Raw genomic sequence first — 20,464 nt, 5'->3', positions numbered from 1 at the left:
ATGTGGACAACCAAACTGATCTAAAAAGATGTAGGTACCTTATCCATAGTCAAAATGTCATAATCATATTCAGAATTCACTCTATAGTTTATTGGATAGGCTGGAATCTAGGTTGGCACTCAAGCCTAGGACCAATTGCATGATTATGAAGCTCATATCGGGTAAGATATTCGAGAATTCATAACTTAGAAAATATGAGTGGTAGAGCTTTGCGGTAAAAAAATATTATACTCAGTATCACCGTAGCAAAACATCGTTTTTGATTTCATGTTTATGTGATGTCAAGTATCAGAGAAATCAATTTTTAAATCTATATTTGGATTCAACACTTTCCAAAACGTAAACTGTGTAAGTTCCGTTGAATTATTCCATAAGTTTATCATTGAAAATAATTATACGAAAATACAAAACATCATTAATAAAGATTTAAACAAGACAAACACTCGGTGATAAGTCACACCACATTCATTCCCAAACAAATTCAACTTCTGAGCCTCTTAAAGCCCTCGCTTCAAACAGGGATGCTCCTCCGCCCCTGCCCAAAGACGCTCCCCGCATAAAATTAGCGCCGCGATGCGATAATCGCCCGACCATGTGATAGTCCCATCATCCCATTATCCCGAATTCGTCGTCGGGATGGGGTGGGGAGCGGAATTAACGGTTCGAGACCTTTGATGTTCGACGCCTGGCTGCGGGGTCGGCGGATGAATGTTAAAAAGCGCCGGAGAGCCACCCCCGACCCTCCAAAACTCTCCCGCCGGTCTGAAGGGGGAGTTCGGAGATCCGGATGGATCCGCCGTCGTATCCGATTCCAAAGGGGGTATCGGAATTTTCGAGCGGAGGAGTCGATTAAAAGGAGGAGGTCGAGTACCTGTCGAATCGAGGGCGGTGATTTTCTTATCGCGCGATCTCCTTTTTTTGCAATTTCGTCGTGAAATGGTAGTTTGTTTTATTAGGGGTGAAAGTGTGAATTTTTGTAGCGTGACTAACAAATGTTGATATCGCCAGTCGAGCTTTCCTTCATTTTGGATTTACTTCGAATGAAGCAAGCAGTTTGCGACGAAAACGGCATACAAAATTGACCGATTTGAAATGAAAAGTAACGGGTGTTTTTTTTTTTCGAGGTATATAAGTTTAAGTTTGCAATACTGTTCAAGATGGCGACCGATTTAACAGCTGTCAAATGATTTATCCTCAGTTTGGTTTGGCAATTCATCATGAATAGACTCACGCCTGAACAACGCAATTTGCAATTTTATTTCGAAAATAATGGTTCTGTGCGGAATACGTATCGCGCACTAAGTCCATTTTATTTTGTTTAGCGATGAAGCGCAATTCTGGTTGAATGACTACGTCAACAAACAAAACTGCCGCATTTGGAGTGAAGCTAATCCTCAAGTGTATGTCGAAACAGCGTTACATCCAGAAAAACTGACTGTTTGGTGCGCTTTATGGGCTGGTGGAATCATTGGTCCGTACTTCTTCAAAAACGATGATGGCCAGAACGTTACAGTCAATGGCCATGATTACTAACTTTTTCATTCCTGAATTGAACAACCATGATGTCCAGGAGCTGTGGTTCCAACAAGACGGCGCAACATGTCACACAGCTCGTGCCACAATCGATTTATTGAAAGACACGTTTGATGACTGCCTAATTTCACGTTTTGGACCTGTGAATTGGCCTCCAAGATCTTGTGATTTAACACCGCTAGACTACTTTCTGTGGGGCTATGTAAAGTCATTGGTCTATGCAGATAAGCCACAAACCCTTGACCATTTGGAAGAGAACATTCGCCGTGTTATTGCCGATATACGTCCACAAATGTTGGAAAAAGTCATCGAAAATTGGATGTCCAGATTGGACTACATCCGAGCCAGCCGTGGCGATCATATGCTAGAAATCATATTTAAAATGTAATGCCACAAGATTATCTTGCGGATAAATGAAATTCATGTCAATCGAATAATCCATCATTGTTTTATTGCAATTTAAAGTTCTATAGCTCTAAAAAAAACACCCTCTATAAACTGGCATTGATGAAGTCGAAATTTTTTTACGGGAAAAGACTCTATTTCAAGGAAAATGACTACTTTTCTGGTCGACAATCAGAAGCACCGAAATTTCCACGTCAAACTTTAGCAACGTCGAATCGCCCGATTCCTTAGAAAACCCCAGATGCGTCTACTCTCCCAAAAGTCTCCCAAGTCGACGAAAAACGCCCGGCAAAAAGATTACTCCCCCCGGGATCGAATATCCCAAACGATCCTCATTGCCTTTCCCGTTCAGCCACTCAACCTGATGAGAGGAACCCCGAATTCCCGCTTTTCAAAAGGAAACGTCTTCGTCATCATCAAGTAGTCCCCCTTCGACGAAGGGGAACCCATTGTTCCCGTGAAAAAAACACTCGCGAAACGCGCGTCTAGAACCGGACCTTCGTCCCCCGCCACGAGGGTGGGGTCGCCCCCCACTAATCTCTTCCTTTACGGCCCGATCCGGTCCCCCTGGTCCTTCGACCCGGATTCGCGTGTGCACGGGGCCTAAGCAACCAATCAGCGGCCGAGTTTTACGGCGACGTTTACGTCCGTTTTTTACGCGTTTTCTTCTCCTTTTATTATCTCCGTCCCGCGACCGGAGTTACGACGCAATTATTCGTGTAACCGACCACCCCTGGGCCCCTCGGGGGTCTACTACCACGTCTCCTGAATCCCCGTCCACCCTAGGTAAAAATTAAAGCTCGAGAATTGGTTCTTGTATGCCCTTTACGGGTTTCTTACTCAAGAGAGCGAATAGATTGGTTATGTTTCACATCAACAAGATTGCACTTCATTGAAAGTGGTTTTGGGGCGCTAATTGCTTTCATAGAATTGTTCAAATAAAATGAAAAAACGAATTAGTGCTAGAAAACCAACAGCTGGTTTCAAATCACTTTTCTCTATTTCAGTGTCGTAATGAGTTCATTACAGTTCTAAAAACAGTGCTGTAGTGAATTCATTACAGCATCGTTTTCAGTTATATTTTTCGTTTTGTGGTTGTCTATACTGACTTCAAATCCTACCAAATTTTAACAAACGTCAATAATTGTCAATATAATATAACTTGGATATAGCGATATGATTTGCAACATTATTCGCAATTTCTCTTAATTCTGCTAGTGTTAAATCGATTTCGTCAGGAATAATTCACGAATTCAATGCGTAATTATAAATTATGTCAAAATTCGAAACGTACGATTCATATTCAATTTCCGTTATCTGTCAATTTTCGTAACAGTCATACCAACTGCCAAGATACAATACAAAAGTCACTAGGATATATAATCTGAATTTTTCATTGAATTTCGACAATATTTCACAAAACTCGACTGAAATAGAGAAAATATCGTCTAATACTCGTTGCAGAAGGCAAATCCGACACTCATGCGTTCGAAAACTCGCTCCTTCGTCACTCGTTTTCGAATTTCGCATTCGTGTTGGAATAGGAGCCCATTCTGCAACTTGTGTCGATTCAGAAAACGTCTCCAGATTCTTGCTATCAGCTCCAGTTTTTGAGATACAGGATACAGAAATATCGTGTGGTGAAGTTCAAAGAATTCAATCTGATGACAACGGCAAATTCAAAGCAGTGTTTCAATAAAAAAAAACTAGACGACCTCATAAAGAAACCTGAATCTATCAAGGGAGTCTGTTGAAATATGCTTGCATCTTTGGGGAAGCCGGTCCTGGATACCCGAGAGGTAACGGTCAAGGCACCTAAGGAGATTGTCAGTTTTATCAACGTCATTGACGACCTCCTTGGTTTTCCATGAATGAGGAGGGTAGAGAACAAAAGATCTACACGGTCGCAGTTCCCGGAAGGCTTAACGAGCCACAACTACCCCAGTTCAAATAATAATAATACTTGCATCTAGATTGAAAGAAAAGAATCTACTTTATCCAGGTACTCATATCTCATTGGAACTATGAAGGATCTGTCGAATCTTCTACCTTAATAAACTCCATGCTAGCAGTCATATGAAGGAAAATTTTTAAGTGATAAGTGACTGAGGTAAGTAAATTCTGTAGTGAATATTTAAATCCACGTATGTCAGATTATCAGCCTTTTAATGCTTGAATTTTAGATCATCTGATACATTTTTGGCAAATAAATGCTTTAAGTCTCATTTCTAGAACCCCTTGACTAAACAATAAAGGACCAAGAACGCATCCCTCAAGAACTCCAGTCATCGGAAATCGATTAATCTTGTAGGAGTTCGCAACGATTATGTCCAAACCACGGCACGTGCGACTACCCACACACAGAATCAGCCGCTCCGTCTCAAAGCCGATAATTCCCTTCCTTCCTCGTCTTATATCCCTCCGTCTTCGACGTCAGGACCGGCGACTTATCTGTAATTGCGATCCGCCGTCCACAATGGCGTTTTCCAATATCGCCAGACCGACGGGTAGATAGAAGAAGAAGGAAAAAAAAACACTTTTCCGTCGACTCACGGAAAGAAAGCAAACAATGAACGCGATAACGATCGATCATCTGGTTGACAAGTTACGGTTATTGTCCGGTTTCGATCTCGGAGAAAGTCGTTGTTGTCTGCCAGAAACGGATTAATTTGCGGAACGGGACGGCGCTACGTCGATCCACGGAAATACGTCGGGGTTAATCCTGAGAACACGTGTCGGGGGATGCCCTTTTTTGACGTCCAGGGACGTCATACGGTCTACTATAATATGAATAATATTTAGTTGGAAAGGTCGAGATATTTCATCATTCCTCAGAAGATTTATCGAAACATGTATTTCGTAGGTGAAATTCCGACAATTTTCTAATGACCGAATGGGGTTCCAGAAGGCACTAATCTTGGACCCATAATTTCCTAGAGGAATTGTAGATTATAGATTTAAGAGGGGTTTTATTGCACCTCAAGGTATATTGTGTCTCCCATCAGCGCTGTTCTCGCCTTGGTTGTCATAGTCCACAGCTCGCCCTACATTTTTAGAATGAACTAATGAACTCCACTATATAGGATGGCTTCAAAGAAGTTACTTCCTCACTTTTACTCACTTGTTCAAAATATTTTTTGCGTTGGCAGGCGATGGTATCACCCGTTGATCCGGAGTTTTTTCCTCCTCATCCACAGAATATGCACTCGTCTCTTCTGCTAGACACATTAGCATGAGGTAATGTCCTGTAAGGAATCCATTGAGGAATTGTAGCATGTTATTGCTAAGTTCCGAATAGTTCTTAGATCTCGCAATATCAAAGATAGAAAGGAACTTTTGGGAATGATCCAAACCTGAAAGATTTCGTCAAAATGTTTCTCTAATTCTGTAAATCTTGTAGAACAAAATCGTGCGAGAATATATCAGAAACGCACAGTTTTCATGGTTATATTTTATTATTCTATGTTGGAACTCCGAACTTTCCGCCATGGCTTTATCTGTCATTTCATCAATTTGCCTTAAAGAAATCACTTCTGCCAACCAACATTTTTCAATGCAAAATTCACTAAAATATATTTATGGAAATATTTCATTAATTTCAATGAAAATGCAATGAATTAGAGAAAATAATGTATAATACTCGTACAGAAGGCTCATTCTACCACTCGTTCATTCCAAAACTCGCCACTTCGTGGCTCGTTTGAATTTTGAACTCGTGGAAGAATATCAATGCCTTCTGCACTTGTATTATAAATAACTATTCTCTTACGGTTTTTTTCCTTCTCCGGGAACTCTTTCTTGTATATACATATATTTACCCATACCACAGAAATTTTCTGGGTCAATGGTCAATGCAAGGATTTTGTGCTCCTTTTTTGGCAAGTGTGTTGGCCTCATAATTTCCTTTAGTTCCCAAGTGACCGGAAACCCAGACTAAACAAACTTGCCTGCCTGATTGTCAGCAAGTATCGGTATATAACATTTCTGGTAGTTTCTTTTTAGGTAAGAATTGCAAGTATATCTGCCTGAGAGACAGTTGAGCAGCGGCCAATTGCGAAAGAGATCCGTTGTGTATTTCCTCAGATGAGGTTTTTTTTGGTTCCAAATGAAATGAATAATGAATATTCATATAAAATGTCTAATCCAGCTCGTTCCTCATTACGTGATAATATGTATATAAGTTTCGCAACTTAACATATTTTTTCAAATTCTTGTTCTCATGAAGAGATAAATCTATTGAGACGCCAACAAATAAAATAAATTCTTGTATACAATGAGAGTTCATTGAATGTCAGAACAATCCTTGTGTTGAATTCGCAGTATTTTCCACTACCTTGTATAGAATTTCAACCAAAAATCCCACCTATTATCACATGAGCCCTAAAACTGACCCTTCAAGAACTCCTTCACACCAGGTCTCGAGGATTTCTCCCCAAAATCAACGCTGCAAAATTAAAAAAAAAAACGGAGAAATATACACCTTTCCTTCTCACGTTCCATAGGCGTCCTCATACTCCAGCGAGAGTGTCCCACACCCCAAAGGGGCAAGAGGGGGGTGGGGTTGCACAAAGGGGGAAACGGCCGTCCGGTAACTAGGTTTATTTCCGGATGCATCGCGGCGTTCATTTTCCGGATGCAGCAGCGCCGTAATAAAACGGCGACGCGGGGGTGGAAAGGAGGCGAGGGGCGGGAGGGGGGTGGTTATCTCGGGGAGCGTTTCTCCCGCACAACACGTGGTCCGTGAAGAGGAGGGCGTAGGAAGCAGGCGCGCGCGACCGGATGCTGCGAACGAGACGTAGAAAAACTACCACGTCGAGGGTCTTGGGGGGAAGGTTGGAGGATGCAGTCGATAGGGTAGGTTTCTACGGGGTGTTCTGAGAAATTGTGCGATAAGGGTGATAAGTTCTAATGTAATCATAATTAATTGTGGGAGAATTAACGGCTTGGCTTGATATTTAAGATACTTGGCTCAAGCTCAAGTGAAGGGTGGTTTTTTTTCGAGGTATATAACTTTAAGTTGGTATTACTGTTCAAGATAGCGACCGATTCAACAGCTGTCAAGTGATTTATTCTCAGTTTGGTTTGGCAATTCATCATGAATAGACTCACGTTTGAACAACGCTTGCAAATAAAAAAAAAATGAGATTGCCGTTGTTCCCGATTTTCATAAGCGAATTTTGTTTAGCGATGAAGCGCACTTCTGGTTGAATGGCTTTGTCAACAAACAAAACTGCCGCATTTGGAGTAAAGCTAATCCTCAAGTGTATGTCGAAACACCGTTACATCCAGAAAAACTGACTGTTTGGTACGCTTTATGGGCTGGTGGAATCATTGGTCCGTACTTCTTCAAAAACGATGATGGCCAGAACGTTACAGTCAATGGTGATCGGTATAGAGCCATTACTATTTTTTTCATTCCTGAATTGAACAACTTTCTATGGGTCTATGTAAAGTCATTGGTCTATGCGGATAAGCCACAAACCCTCGACCATTTGGAAGACAACACTCGCCGTGTTATTGCCGATATACGGCCACAAATGTTGGAAAAAGTCATCGAAAATTGGACGTCCAGATTGGACTACATCCGAGCCAGCCGTGGCGGTCATATGCCAGAAATCATATTTAAAATGTAATGCCACAAGATTATCTTGCGGATAAATAAAATTCATGTCAATCGAAGTTCTACAGCTCTAAAAAAACGCCCTTTTTAACCGACGGTTCAACCGTTGCGTCAACTACCAAGTTCCTCACTAGAAATACGGAATTTGGTAGTTAACGCACGGTTCAACCGTCGGTTATCCTTTATAATACCGGCCCCAATTCTGACACGAAATAATTGTGCATTTTAAATAATGCACTAATAACAATTCCAAATGATGAATTGGCCTTGTCCTCGATTAATCTGCTACTCATTAAGCCTGAAATAATACCAGAAAACCTATCATACAAGAAAACCCCTGGGCCAAACATCGAACCCTCCCGGACTCCGCGTCGTACACGGCCCGAACGCAGTCCGACGCCCCGGGCGTCCCCCCCAGAGACCCGAAACGCCGCACTATGTCGCTGGGTTACCCGATTTTTCCTCCTGCCTTCCTTCCTCAATGGGAAACCCGCGCCGGGAATAGTACACACACACGCCAAACTATACTAGCCCGGGTCGATAAACGACGTTACGGTCGCCCCGGCAACCGTCAACAGGCTGACGTCAGGCCGTCGCGGATCGATAGGCGCGCGCGTCTCGACGCCGATCCGAACGATGCCTCTCTCGCTCCCCTCCGCGTGCGTCGTCGGTGGAGAAACTGGGTCTAGTAGAGCCCTCCGACACCCCCCACCCCCGCGTTCGTGAACCCGCCGGTTCAGCCGGTAATGAGGGTACGCTCTACGCCGCGACGCTGAGGGCGTCCTTGGATGCCGACGCTCTCGCGTAGCGCGGGCGTCCCGGGGGTTGTTCGTTCGTCGACCGCGCGGTTATACTCGGGTGTTTTTTTTTTTTGGTTTGGGGGAGAACAGACCCGTGTGGAACTCCGTTTAAACGGGTTTTCGTTGGCTGAAATACGACTTTGATTTGATTTTCCGAATAGCAAACACCAAAACTTTGGAAAAATCAACGAAACAAGATAAAATTTGAAAAATCTAGAAGAAGTAGCAGGTCCTAACAACAACAATAAAAAATTTGGCAAACAGAACCGTGTGGGACTCCGTTAAGACATTTCATAGGTTGAAATACAAATTTGATTTGTAGAGATATTTTCCGAATAGCAACCGCCAAACCTACAAAAAAATCAACGAAACAAAATGAAAATAAAAAATAACGAAAATTACAATAACAGAAAAAAAACTTCGATGAACTTTTCGCGATCAGTCCCTGGTACTTTATCTCGAATTCGATTTGCGATCACCCCTGAATCCCCAACCATTTAAAAACGGGATACGTTCGACCGACTCGAATCGAATGGAATATATTAAATTATTATCTTATATACGGGAACGCACGTTCTGCAGCCGCATCGACGTCCCTGACACCAAACCTGATTTATCGTCGTCTTTCGCATTCAGAACACACAACATCTCGCACACTTCCGTCATGCCGTTTCCTCGGCCTGATTGATAGATCCTACAGTCTTCGCGTAAGATCAACGTTGACGGTTTTTTTTTCCAGTCTAGGATCAACGGCTCATTTTCCGCCAAGAATATATTACTGTGTGAGGGGTTACATCGCACCAAGATCTCAAGATATATTGTCTCACTACTGCACCAACAAAAGCTTGCTTCAATAAATTGTGTTTTCCCTACTAAAAGTTTCTCGTTCTTATATTTTTTTTTGTATCGGCATGCATTCTGTGCTAAGGTGCAAAAGAAGTATTTTTTCTCCTCCTGACAGAATCTGCGCTAGTCAGTTTCTTATAACCCTATCCTCATTAGTTGCTTTCTGAGATAGCAATGCCAGTAAGAAAGCCAGTGAAGAGGTGTAGCATGTTCTTACTGAGATCCAGATAATTTTTGCATCTTGCAGTAATGAAGTTCTGGATTAATCCATCTCTGAACGATTTCTCTTCTGGTGTGCTCTTGCAACTAGGGATTCATCGAGTCAAATAGCGTAATATTTTCACCAACTACTTGACTTGAAAATCAAGCTTGTGACAAATTACATTCCTTGAATCCTTGATCGACTTGATTTGGAATGAGATATTCATTGCTTGACTTGATATCAAACTACTAGAAATTACTTGAGTCTGATACAGATATATTTCTGCTATTTCGTGCGCGCTTAGACAAAATAATTATATAGTGAGTTTGGCATCGATCTCCTAAGTTTATTCAAATAATCTTCTGTAAATCGAGCAAATGAAATGGCTTGGCGATATGAAATAGACAAATTCCTGACTGAACCACGCGCTGACTGTTCTAAAGATATTTTAGAATTATTAGAGGCACGAAAACGTGTTTCCACACAAATTTCATCAACGCCAGCATCTTCAGCTCATGTTGAGAGACAATTTTCTAGAGCTGCTCTGACTGACTCACTATAGATTAAGCGAAAAATCTATAAGATGCATCATTGGTCTTAAGTCCTTCATAGAAAACGATGTAATCAAACAGTGCTTGGAGGTTTCTCAATATTAAGAAACTAAATTTTTCTATGTTTTATAGTGATTTTATTTGTTTTTCCATTTTGAAATTCTCGATATTTTCAGTTAATGTTTCATTAATAAAAGTGTTTTCTTTTTTTTTTTTTTTGAAATGTTCACTATCATTTCATCATTTTTTTATTGATGTGTACACTACTGCTAAAAATCCAAGTAGCAAAATATAATGTATTAGATTTTTCAAGTGTGTATTCGATAAAAAAAAATCTCAACTTGACATTGAAAAACAATTACTTGACTTGAATTCAAGTCGAGCCATGCATTTCTGCTAACTTTCTCAAATCGGTGTATCTTCCTAAATCACAGGAAAATTACCAAATTACGCCAAATAAAAGCGTTCGACAACGACCAGGTGGGGATTAGCCCCCTTGCGGGATCCCACAGGGCTCCTTCGTGTCCCGGTCCGATCCGAGGCGTCGCCTTCTAGGTTTCTTCATTATCGACTCGATAACTATGCGGTGGAATTATCAATTTCGACCGGGAAACCCGTCGTAGTCGAACGCACGGACGTTGCAACGGTGAATCCCAAGTAGTTCGAAAGCACGCGGTGCATTTAACGAATCATAGTGCACCTGACCTGTACGTGAGCGGAGTTGTTGGGATAGGTTATTTCCAGAATGCTCTGCTGCGTTTTGTGGTGATGTCCGGATTCGCGTTCGTCCTAGTCGCGGATTACATGTCCCCCTTTACGATAATGGGGGCAGTCGGGTTCGGTTAATCAGAGATCCCGGGGGAGAGCAAGACGTTACATATTTTCGGGTTGGCGAAATGTGCACTCTTGAGTGGGATTTGTAAAGTTGTGAAAGTGTGACTAGCCCGAATTTGTTTCGTAAATAAAAATTGCCAAATTTGATTTCGCCAATTTATTATAATTATTTTTTTGTCAACAAAATACTCATTTTGAAAAAATTGCAATATATGAAATTTCGTTATTTTTTTTTTTGTTATTATTAATTTAATTTATATTTAAATATTATAAATTTAATATTCGTTCGTCATATAAAATGAAATTTTAGAAATATATCCCGAAATAAAATACTAAAAATTCTATCTAACGGTTTATTATTTCCTTCTATCTCGACCTAGGATATTCATTCTAGGTTAAATAACAATAAGGTTGTAATATTGATGATGTAAGCACCATTTTCAGGGAGGGGCATATTGAAAAATTCATAACTTCAAAACTGATTTGACGAAAACTTATTCAGAATAATTATAAAATTTCATAATTCTGTGTAGTTAATTTTTGTAAATTTGTATAAATTTGACGAAATTTGATTCTTTTTTGTATGCTTCAAAAATTTTTGGAACGACGTCTCGATCTGAGGGGATCATTGAGGTATAAAAAGTTATTTTTTTAGCAAATTTCAAGCGAATAGCTTTCATTGTTTTTGAGAGAGGATCTGACGACGGATGGACGGATTAAAAAATTTCATTCGAAATTAGGATTCTTCACATTCCAATAAGTAAACTGTGAAAATTTCAGAAGGTGTTTTTTTTTCCAACTCAAACTATTTTCAAAGTTTATTGAAGAAAATGAACCAAATCGGAAATTTTAGAATAATTCGAATTTCAATGTTCATAACACTATGGTTTATTATTCCCTTCTTTTAAGGCAAAATATATCGAAACTCGACGAAAAATATATAAAAGTATCGCTATAAAAAATAAATGAATAAACAGCCATCAGAGGGGGATGTCGAACCAGGGATCATTAATTCTGAAAAAAGAATGAAAATTTCAAAAATTCATAACTTCGAATCTGTAGGCAGAAACTACCCAAAAAAATTAATTCCATGATTATGTATCGTTAATTTTCAGATTTTTTTTTTTCAATTAATTTAGATTTTTTGTTTAAAAAATTCTGGGGTCCTGTTCTCGAACTACGAGGATCAACTCCATGTAGCAACCAATTTTTGTATCTTTGTATTAAATTTCATATCTACATCTTTCATAATTTCCGATAATTTTCAAGGAGGACCTAAAGAAAAAATTCCTAAAAACTGTTCCAAACGTTCATTTAAAGAAATAAAAGGAAGCAAAATACGAATACTGGAACAATTTTTAGTAAAAATCCCGAATCTACACCTCCCAATAACGAAAAAAACACGCGATCCTACCTTCACAACAACAAAAACAAAAAATTAATCTAAAAATTTCCCCCGAAGAAATAACGAAACCACCCATCCCGTACGGAACCCGCCGCCCCCGAGAACGCATCGGCGAGAGAGAGGCCCCCGTAATTCATCACCGGAGAACGCCTCCCCCGCCAAAGGGGCGCGCGAGAGGAGGGGGTCGGTCAGTCGATATTTCCCAGCATCCCTAGTGCGCAGGGTGGCCGATGCCTCCCGCCAACCCCCGCCGCCCCCGGCTCACGCCGCATCGCGTACTACGTCTCTCCCTCGTAGAGAGGGGGTTGTGCGGGGTGCGGACGGGGCGGTTGCGAGATTCCGGAACGCTCTCTCGGTCTTGAGAAGAATTATGACGGATGGGGTGGCCCGGGGAGAGGGGGCGGCGTAAGGGGGGGACGCTCGACCGCGTTCGATGCAGCCCGACGTATAGTTCGAGGGTTGCGGAAGGGTGGCCGTTTTACTGGCTTGATGTGTCCCTTCTTTTATTTTTTTATTTTTATTAATTATTGTAAAATCCAAGCTTCGTTGAATTTTATTGAGGGAAAAACTGATACGTTAATTTCCTAGTGGAATTTATTATTTAAATTTTTATAGCACTTATGCCCGAATCTGCCATTCCGTATTCTGATCATGATTAGAAGGGTGGATATTTTACTAGCTTGATGTATTCTTTCTTCTTCATTTTTTTTAATTGGTGTAAAAACGTCATTTTGTAGAATTTTAATTCGGTTGAAAAATTGTTTGGATAAATTCCTCGTGCAATTAATTTTTTCATTATTATTTCAAGTCTAATTGTGATCATCACTAGAAGGGTGGATATTTTACTAACTCGATGTATTCCTTCTTCTCCATTTTTTTTTTAAATTTGTATAAAAACGAGGCTTCGTTGAATTATACTCAGATGAAAAACTGCTTCAATGATTTTCCTAGTGCTATTAAATTTTTATAGCACTCATATCTAATTTTTTATTGCCTGATTGTGATCATCACCAGAAGGGTGGATATTTTAATAGCTTGATGTGTTGCTTCTTCAATTTTTTTTAGTTGGTGCAAAAACGAAGCGTTGTAAAATTGTATAACTGTTTCCATAATTTTCTAGTGCAATTAAATTTCTCTCATTCTTTCACGTCTATTTGTGAGCTTCCCTAGAAGGGTGGATATTTTACTAGCTTGATGTGTCCTTTCTTATTCATTTTTTTTCAATTGGTATTAAAACGAGGCTTTGTAGAATTTTATTCATTCAGAAAACTGTTTCCTAGTCCGATTAAATTTTGTTAGCACTCATATCTAATTCTTTCATGGTTAATTTGATCATAACTAAAAGGGTGGATATTTTACTAACTTGGTGTGTTCCTACTTCCATTTATTTTTCAATTGGTATAAAAACGAAGTTTAGTTGAACTAAATCGGTCGAAATAATGTTCCGCTGATTTTCGAGTGCAATTAAATTATGTTTGCACTATTATGTCATTCTTAAGCGTATTATGACCATGTCCACAAGGAGGGATATTTTACTGACTTGTTATGTTGCTCTTTCTTCGATTTAATTTTTTGATCGTTGGACTAAATTCAGTAACAACAATATTCCGTTATTGCACTAGAGTAATCAAATATCTATGGCACTGGTCCAATTGAATATTTATTGTATAGTATATCCAAAGTCTCTTGGAGGAAGCCAGAATATTTCGATTATAAAAGGGTTGACCAAGTTTCCAGAAATTCCTTTGAGGCCAGTGAAATTATTGCCTAACAATACTTTCAAATAAACCCCGGTATTTAGCGGATCGCAGTATCTACTGTTTTTTGTTTGTTATTGTTTGATCGTAGCAAAAATATTTTATACAACTCGTGCAAAAAATTTTGATTGTACTCTACGTGTTTTTCTCGTGATTAAGTACAATAAACACATTCCACATTAAACTAACAACTAATTAACTTTTTTCCAACATATTTTTTTTTCTATGAACTCGAAGAGTTTTTTTATTTGTAATTTCTTTTCGAACTGTTGCATTTACTATTCATATTCACTCTTGCACTTGCAATATTCCTCCTAATTTTCAGAGACTGAATGATTTAATTTAAAAAATTAGTGTTCCAGACAAAATCCAACAAAAATCCCGAAAATTACATTATTTTCGACCTCACATTGAAGAAGTACGGATCCCAGATAGATAATTCCATAGCATAAACAACAAGAACTTCAAGAATAAATTCTTCCACCGGTATCGAGAACAATTACGAAATATTTAATAGCTTGTTAGTTCAACCGATAATTATCTGTAACAGGCGTGGGACACGCATTCAATAGCTTGTTTTTTTTTTCCTTTAAATTTTTTACCTTGATTTACAACAAAGGAATATAATATAATGATTGTCCCACACTACTTTTTGTCGTCCTCTAAAATATGAGAAAATACATATAATATACGTGTCAATATCATTTCTTCTCTACGAGTTTTTTCCACAAGCATAAATGAATCAAGTCTACATCGCAAAGTGAAAATAAATCACTTGTATAATTCCCCATATTTGACATTATTAGGGCAATATAAAAATTGAATTTATAATATGAGGAAATGAGATATTACTGACTTTCGTCATGCGTTTGACCTCGATAGTACAATATAATTGAAGAACGCATTGAAGGATAATATTCAGTTACAAAAAAAATTTACTTTACTAACTATGAAATTATTAAAAATAATAAAATTTCTAATGTGGTTGTAGTTTTCTATCCGATTCATAAATCTTAATTTAATTGATCCAGTGTGAAGTCGACTTGATACAAAAGAAATATGAATGAAAATTAGAAACATCAAGAGTAATTATAAACTACTCTAATTAATAATTCACTTTACCTTTTCGTGAAGTCAAATTATAGACGAATTTCAATTCCGAAGTGTATCCTTACCTGGAAAAAAAAAGAAAAAGTTAGCGTCGGCGTCAAAGAAAATTTCGACAGAAAAAAAATTGACCCAATTAATACAGTTCAGACGCTAATGAAAAATCGAATCATTTATGAAGAAGCGTTAATGGAATAATTCATTAATTCATTATCGATGGAGAAACAGACGATTCGAGTGTCGTTTTAGCACTTTGCTCATTAAACCCCATCGTATTTTCCATTAAATCGAAGAAGGCTTTGAATAATTGACGTGAGGTATTCGAACTGTGTCCTGACTTTCCCCGACTTCTACGTCAACTGAAAATTTAAAGATGTCTCACGACGAATGGATTTTCGACAGCGAAGTATTAGAATGAGATTCCTTGATTTTCAGTCATGTTTAATTTATATTTTTGTAACGTTTTTTTAATGAAATAAAATCAGTATAAATATATGGGAGATGATTCCTCAATATAAGGACCTGCAGCGATCCTGGTACTCCTGAGGTTTTGAAAAAAAAAATATTTTGGAGAATCGGTCCTAGTTGAAGAAACCCTCCCAATTTTGGAGCATATTTGGTATTATTTACTTGAATAGTGAAGGGATTTCTAAAGACAGGATTATTTTATTTTGGTCATAGACTGTGACGCGGTGGTGACCCTTCTTCAAGAACCCCCATAAGGCAACTGAACAACAACCACAAGGTTATGTATTGATAGATCGTCTATTTAGTTATGTTTGTGGCCTGGCTTGTTATGTTGAAAAATCATTAGTTAGTGAGATTGAATTGATCCCAAAAGATGACAGGTTCAAAAGTCACATATGAACAAGAAAGCGGGCTATTCAAAATGCATACCTCTTATTGGAAAATCCTGTATAATTGAGAGGAATATCTAACAACAATTTTGCTATGTGCATTATCAGATACCATTGTTGAGATTTTCTGTTAGAATTTTTTTCTCGCTAGTAATATAATATCTGATTTTACCGAGACCTATCTAGTTTGGTGTACAAATATAACTTCCTATAAACTTTTTCAAACAATCAGGGCCACCAGGGTCGGCATACAGGACATTTTGCTGGGGCGCCAAATTTTAGGGAATTAAAGTCAGTTAATAAAACAAGACGTAATTTTTGATACAACATTTTTTTCTTGGTGAAAAAACCATTCTTTGTTGTACAATAAAAAAATTGCCAATTTTATTGAAATCAAATAAGGGAATTAGCATAAGCATGGCGGCGAGTTTTTATTTTGCCGGGGAACCAAAATGTCTGGCGGCGAATTTTCATTTTGTCGGGGAACCAAAATTTCTGGCGGCGAATTTTTATTTTGCCGGGACACAAAAATGTCGGCGGCAAATTTTTAGTCTGCCGGGACAAAAAAATGTCGGGCGGCAAATTTTTAGTTTGCCGGGGCACCAAAATGTCGGGCGGCAAATTTTTAGTTTGCCGGGGCACCAAAAGGTCAGGCGGCTAATTTTTAATTCTGCCGGGGCACCAAAATGTCTGGCAGCAGCCCTGCAAACAGTAACTTGGATACTACTAATCATTATTATTATTATAATTATTATATTTCTTAAATATTTATTATTAATCTGACTGCAATTCATCTCCAGTAGAAATGTGTAAAATCCAATTATCGTATAATAGATTGCAGTTTAAGGACACAGTAATCATCCAGAACACAACCGCTTCTCCCAACCAACCTCCCGAAAAAAACATCAAACCACGACTATCCTCTCTACTCCGCCTAGCGTCGCGGCGTCCCGATCCAACCGACGCCTCCCCGCGTTTTTAATTATTCACCTCGCCGAAAAAAAAAAAAACCGCCGTGAAAATCGATATGCCCACATGACCTACAACCGGTCCGGCGGGATTAATGAGAGACGGCGTCGTGCGCCGCGCGACGTCGTACGCCGTTCGCAAATGAATGCGCCATTCGGCGTATTAGTCGAGTTTTTAATGAACGTTCTCTCCGTCTCTCCACAACTACGCGACTATTCCCGTAGTCTCGTATATGAGAGAAAGTTACGGATATACCTTCGATTTTTTACGACGTACTACTCCTTTTTTTTTCTTTCGCTTCTTTTTCGACACTTTGTTTCGTCGTCGGAGTCGCGTCGGTTGTAGGCGACGTTGTCGATTCGCGCACTCGAGGCTAATTGGCGGTGGCAGGGATGCTGAGGGAGCTGGTTTCGACAGTAATAAAATTGTGTTTACACATGTTCTTATTTAATTGTTATTCTTTTTATTCCTTTGATTTTTTTTATTCTTTAGTTTTTTTTTCAATTCTTCTGATTTCTCAAAATTCTTTCGAATCGTTTTCAATTATTCATATTTTTTTTCAATTTTCATCAATTATTTTAAATCCTGATTGATTATTGATGTCTCTTTTTGGTTCGTTACATGTGAAAATATTCCTGTTTCCTCATGTCTCCTACTGTTTTATCCTCTTCCCAATGATTTTATCCTGAGTTTGGTGAACTTCTTTACAGCTTTTATAATCAGCTCAAACGATAAATCATAAATGCTGATTGTGATCACTTTTACCAAGAACCAGCAAAAGTAATATTACTTATTTTTATTGTTGTATTAATGTGTATGCAGCTCTCCCATTTTTTGAAGGGCGATAATTGTGTTTATACATATTCATATTTGATTTTTTATTCTTTTGTTTATTTTTTATTCTTTCAATTCTTTTTAATTCTGAATGATATTCATTTAATTTTATATGAAATATTCATGTTTTCTTCCATTTGTTGAAGGGCGATAATTGTGTTTATACATATTCATATTTGATTTTTTATTCTTTTGATTATTTTTTATTCTTTCAATTCTTTTCAATTCTGAATGATATTCATTTAATTTTATATGAAATATTCATGTTTTCTCCTCCTAAGTTGTTATCCGCATCGTTAATCTTTTTTTGGAGATGCGGGTAATAGAATTACTTCATTAATTTTTATTTTTTTTAAGTGGAATTTTCTTATGTATTTTATTGGTTTATTCGATACATTTACTTCTCAAGGGAATATATATCCTCTCTAAAAATTCAGACAAAATTTCATCCAGATAATTACAATACAATAAAAATTCTTCCAAATCATTCAGTAAAAAAAATAGATATTATCATTTCGCATTATTATTTCTCTATGAATAGCAATAAAAAGGTAAAATTCAAAGAGGCCGCCAAAAAACAATAGGAATTAGAAGCATTACGAAAGTGTATATTTTTTTCAATTGATTCAGCCGTTTTATTTTGTAGAATGAGATAGAAAAAACCTTATTTCCACAAATTTATGGAAAGGCCCAGGATTGAATGAAATATATTGTTGTGCACCTTCAATCCCTAAAGGTGACAACAAAAAAGTTTCCTATACAAGAGTGAAGTTAGAATCGATCGACTTCAAGTCCTGCGATTAATAAGACAAATTCCAAAGATGAACCCTCAAGATCGGTTGGTAAAGTGGCTAAAACTTCGAACTCCTAATCCAAAAGTAAAAAGTTCAATTCCCGGACCAGAAAAAATCCAAGCAGAGCACAACCTGGATCTCCTATCTAGCACAACTTCGAAACTTCTCGGGGGTCCTACAGTGACCTAGACAATCCAGTCACTAATCCGCATACAACCGACAACATCGCAATCCGTAGTATTTTCCAAGCCGTGTTGTAGTAATAGTAAAAACCACTACGAGCCAATACATAGCTTCACAATCATCTTTCTTTGACTCGACAACCCCAGTGGCCGACGTCACATCCATACACACACAGAGTAGAGAGTTTATGGAAATGGAAACGCTCCTTATTCTTCTTCTTCTTCTTTTTTTTTAACCGGCCCCGTCTTGTGGTCTCGCCTTCCTTCGGTTAGACGGGCGACCTCGTTCCTTTCATTCATGAGTAGTGTGCTCCATAATTTTTACTATCTAGATATGTACGCCGTCCGTTGTAAATGGCGTATCGGGTGCAACGGTTTCTCTTTCGTCGGCTCGGCAATTACAAAGACCAGGAGGACCCTGAAAATGTTGTTCATTCATGGCGTCGGGGGGCCACGGTCATCATCCGCGATCGGGCAATTTTGGGAGGTTCGTGGGCGGTCGTCGAATTCGAGAAGGTGAACTTTGATCGAGCGCGGTAGCGATGGATTCGACGCTGAATCCAAATATTTTCACTCGAAGCGTTGGTTTGTTGGTGTACTCCACTGGCGAATTCGATTGGTGTCAGATCGCAAAGTATAGGTGGCCATATGCCCAATTCTCCAGGAAACTTGCCCTTTGAAGTATATTTTCTTTTGGTTGTCCAATGCCACTTATTTTCGTATGAATTCCCCCGTTATTTAATTAGGCTTTTTCGCAGATATTTCAAATCCTCTCAATTCATTCAGTAATGTTTTGTTGTTGGAATATTTCTCAATAAAATAGCTTTCAAAAAGCGAATTCCAAGAAGTCCGTCAAATTGTAACATTACAAATCGTGGCGTCATCGGTGACGTCACTTGCACTAGTAAACAATAGTGTGTCATTTACGAAAGCGTTTGTTTGGTGAATATCTTCAAATCGTTTAAATATTTCTCTATATGCTTTCAAAAAAGCAGAATCCAAAAAGCCCGTCAAATTACAATTTGACAAATCGTGGCGTCATCGGTGACGTCACATGTAGATTCAAGCAATAGTGTGTCATTTACGAAAACATTTGTTTCAAATAATGATTAATCAGTTTTCGTTCGTGAATGCTATTTTTATATTTAGTAATGAACTTATTATATTATTATTTATAGTACTTCATCGTGAATTTGACTTTTTTCATTACATTCCTAATGTAAACCAACAACGAAATGTCAATACTTCAAGGAGTTCATCGCACCCAACGATTCGTTGTCCGCTTGGTGAAAACTTCACAATTTAGGAAACAGCTCAAGCAATAACTCACAATGTCCAATGTAATCACTTTTTATCAAGTACCAGCAGAACTGATATTACCTATCTTTATTGTTATATTAATTAGTGCGTCTAATTTTGCACACACACTTTCAAACCATCATTAAATTCAACTATACTGTCACAAAACTCGAATGACTTACTCCAGCTCATACAAGATTGTACGCAAAGAGTAGCCCCAAGTTCTCCAGATGACCCAGTACTGAGCCCTGAGGTACACCGGCACCATCTACGAGTACATTATTCTCGTTAATATCGAGGACACAATATGGAAATACACACATTTTCTTTCCATCAACGTAACGCCAAAAATAGCCTCGTTACCGATTTCTGAAGCCTTGCCAAGGGGTCCAAATTGCCGATAATTTGCAAATAAAACCCCCCAACAAGTGGGGGAACGAGGAGGTGACGTGGTGTGATTTGCATCGAA

General features: G+C 38.6%; 1 protein-coding gene across 2 annotated transcripts in view; it reads right to left on the bottom strand.

The window, feature by feature from the left end:
- Positions 1-20,464, bottom strand: part of LOC123683765 (transcription factor AP-4) — a 127,023-nt gene that overhangs the window by 61,247 nt on the left and 45,312 nt on the right. The gene's annotated exons all lie outside the window — the stretch shown is intronic.

Source organism: Harmonia axyridis, chromosome 7 (assembly GCF_914767665.1).
Source record: "Harmonia axyridis chromosome 7, icHarAxyr1.1, whole genome shotgun sequence".
Taxonomy (NCBI): Eukaryota; Metazoa; Arthropoda; class Insecta; order Coleoptera; family Coccinellidae; genus Harmonia; species Harmonia axyridis.
The sequence above is the reverse complement of the archived record's forward strand: the minus strand, read 5'-3'. Positions and strand labels throughout refer to the sequence as shown.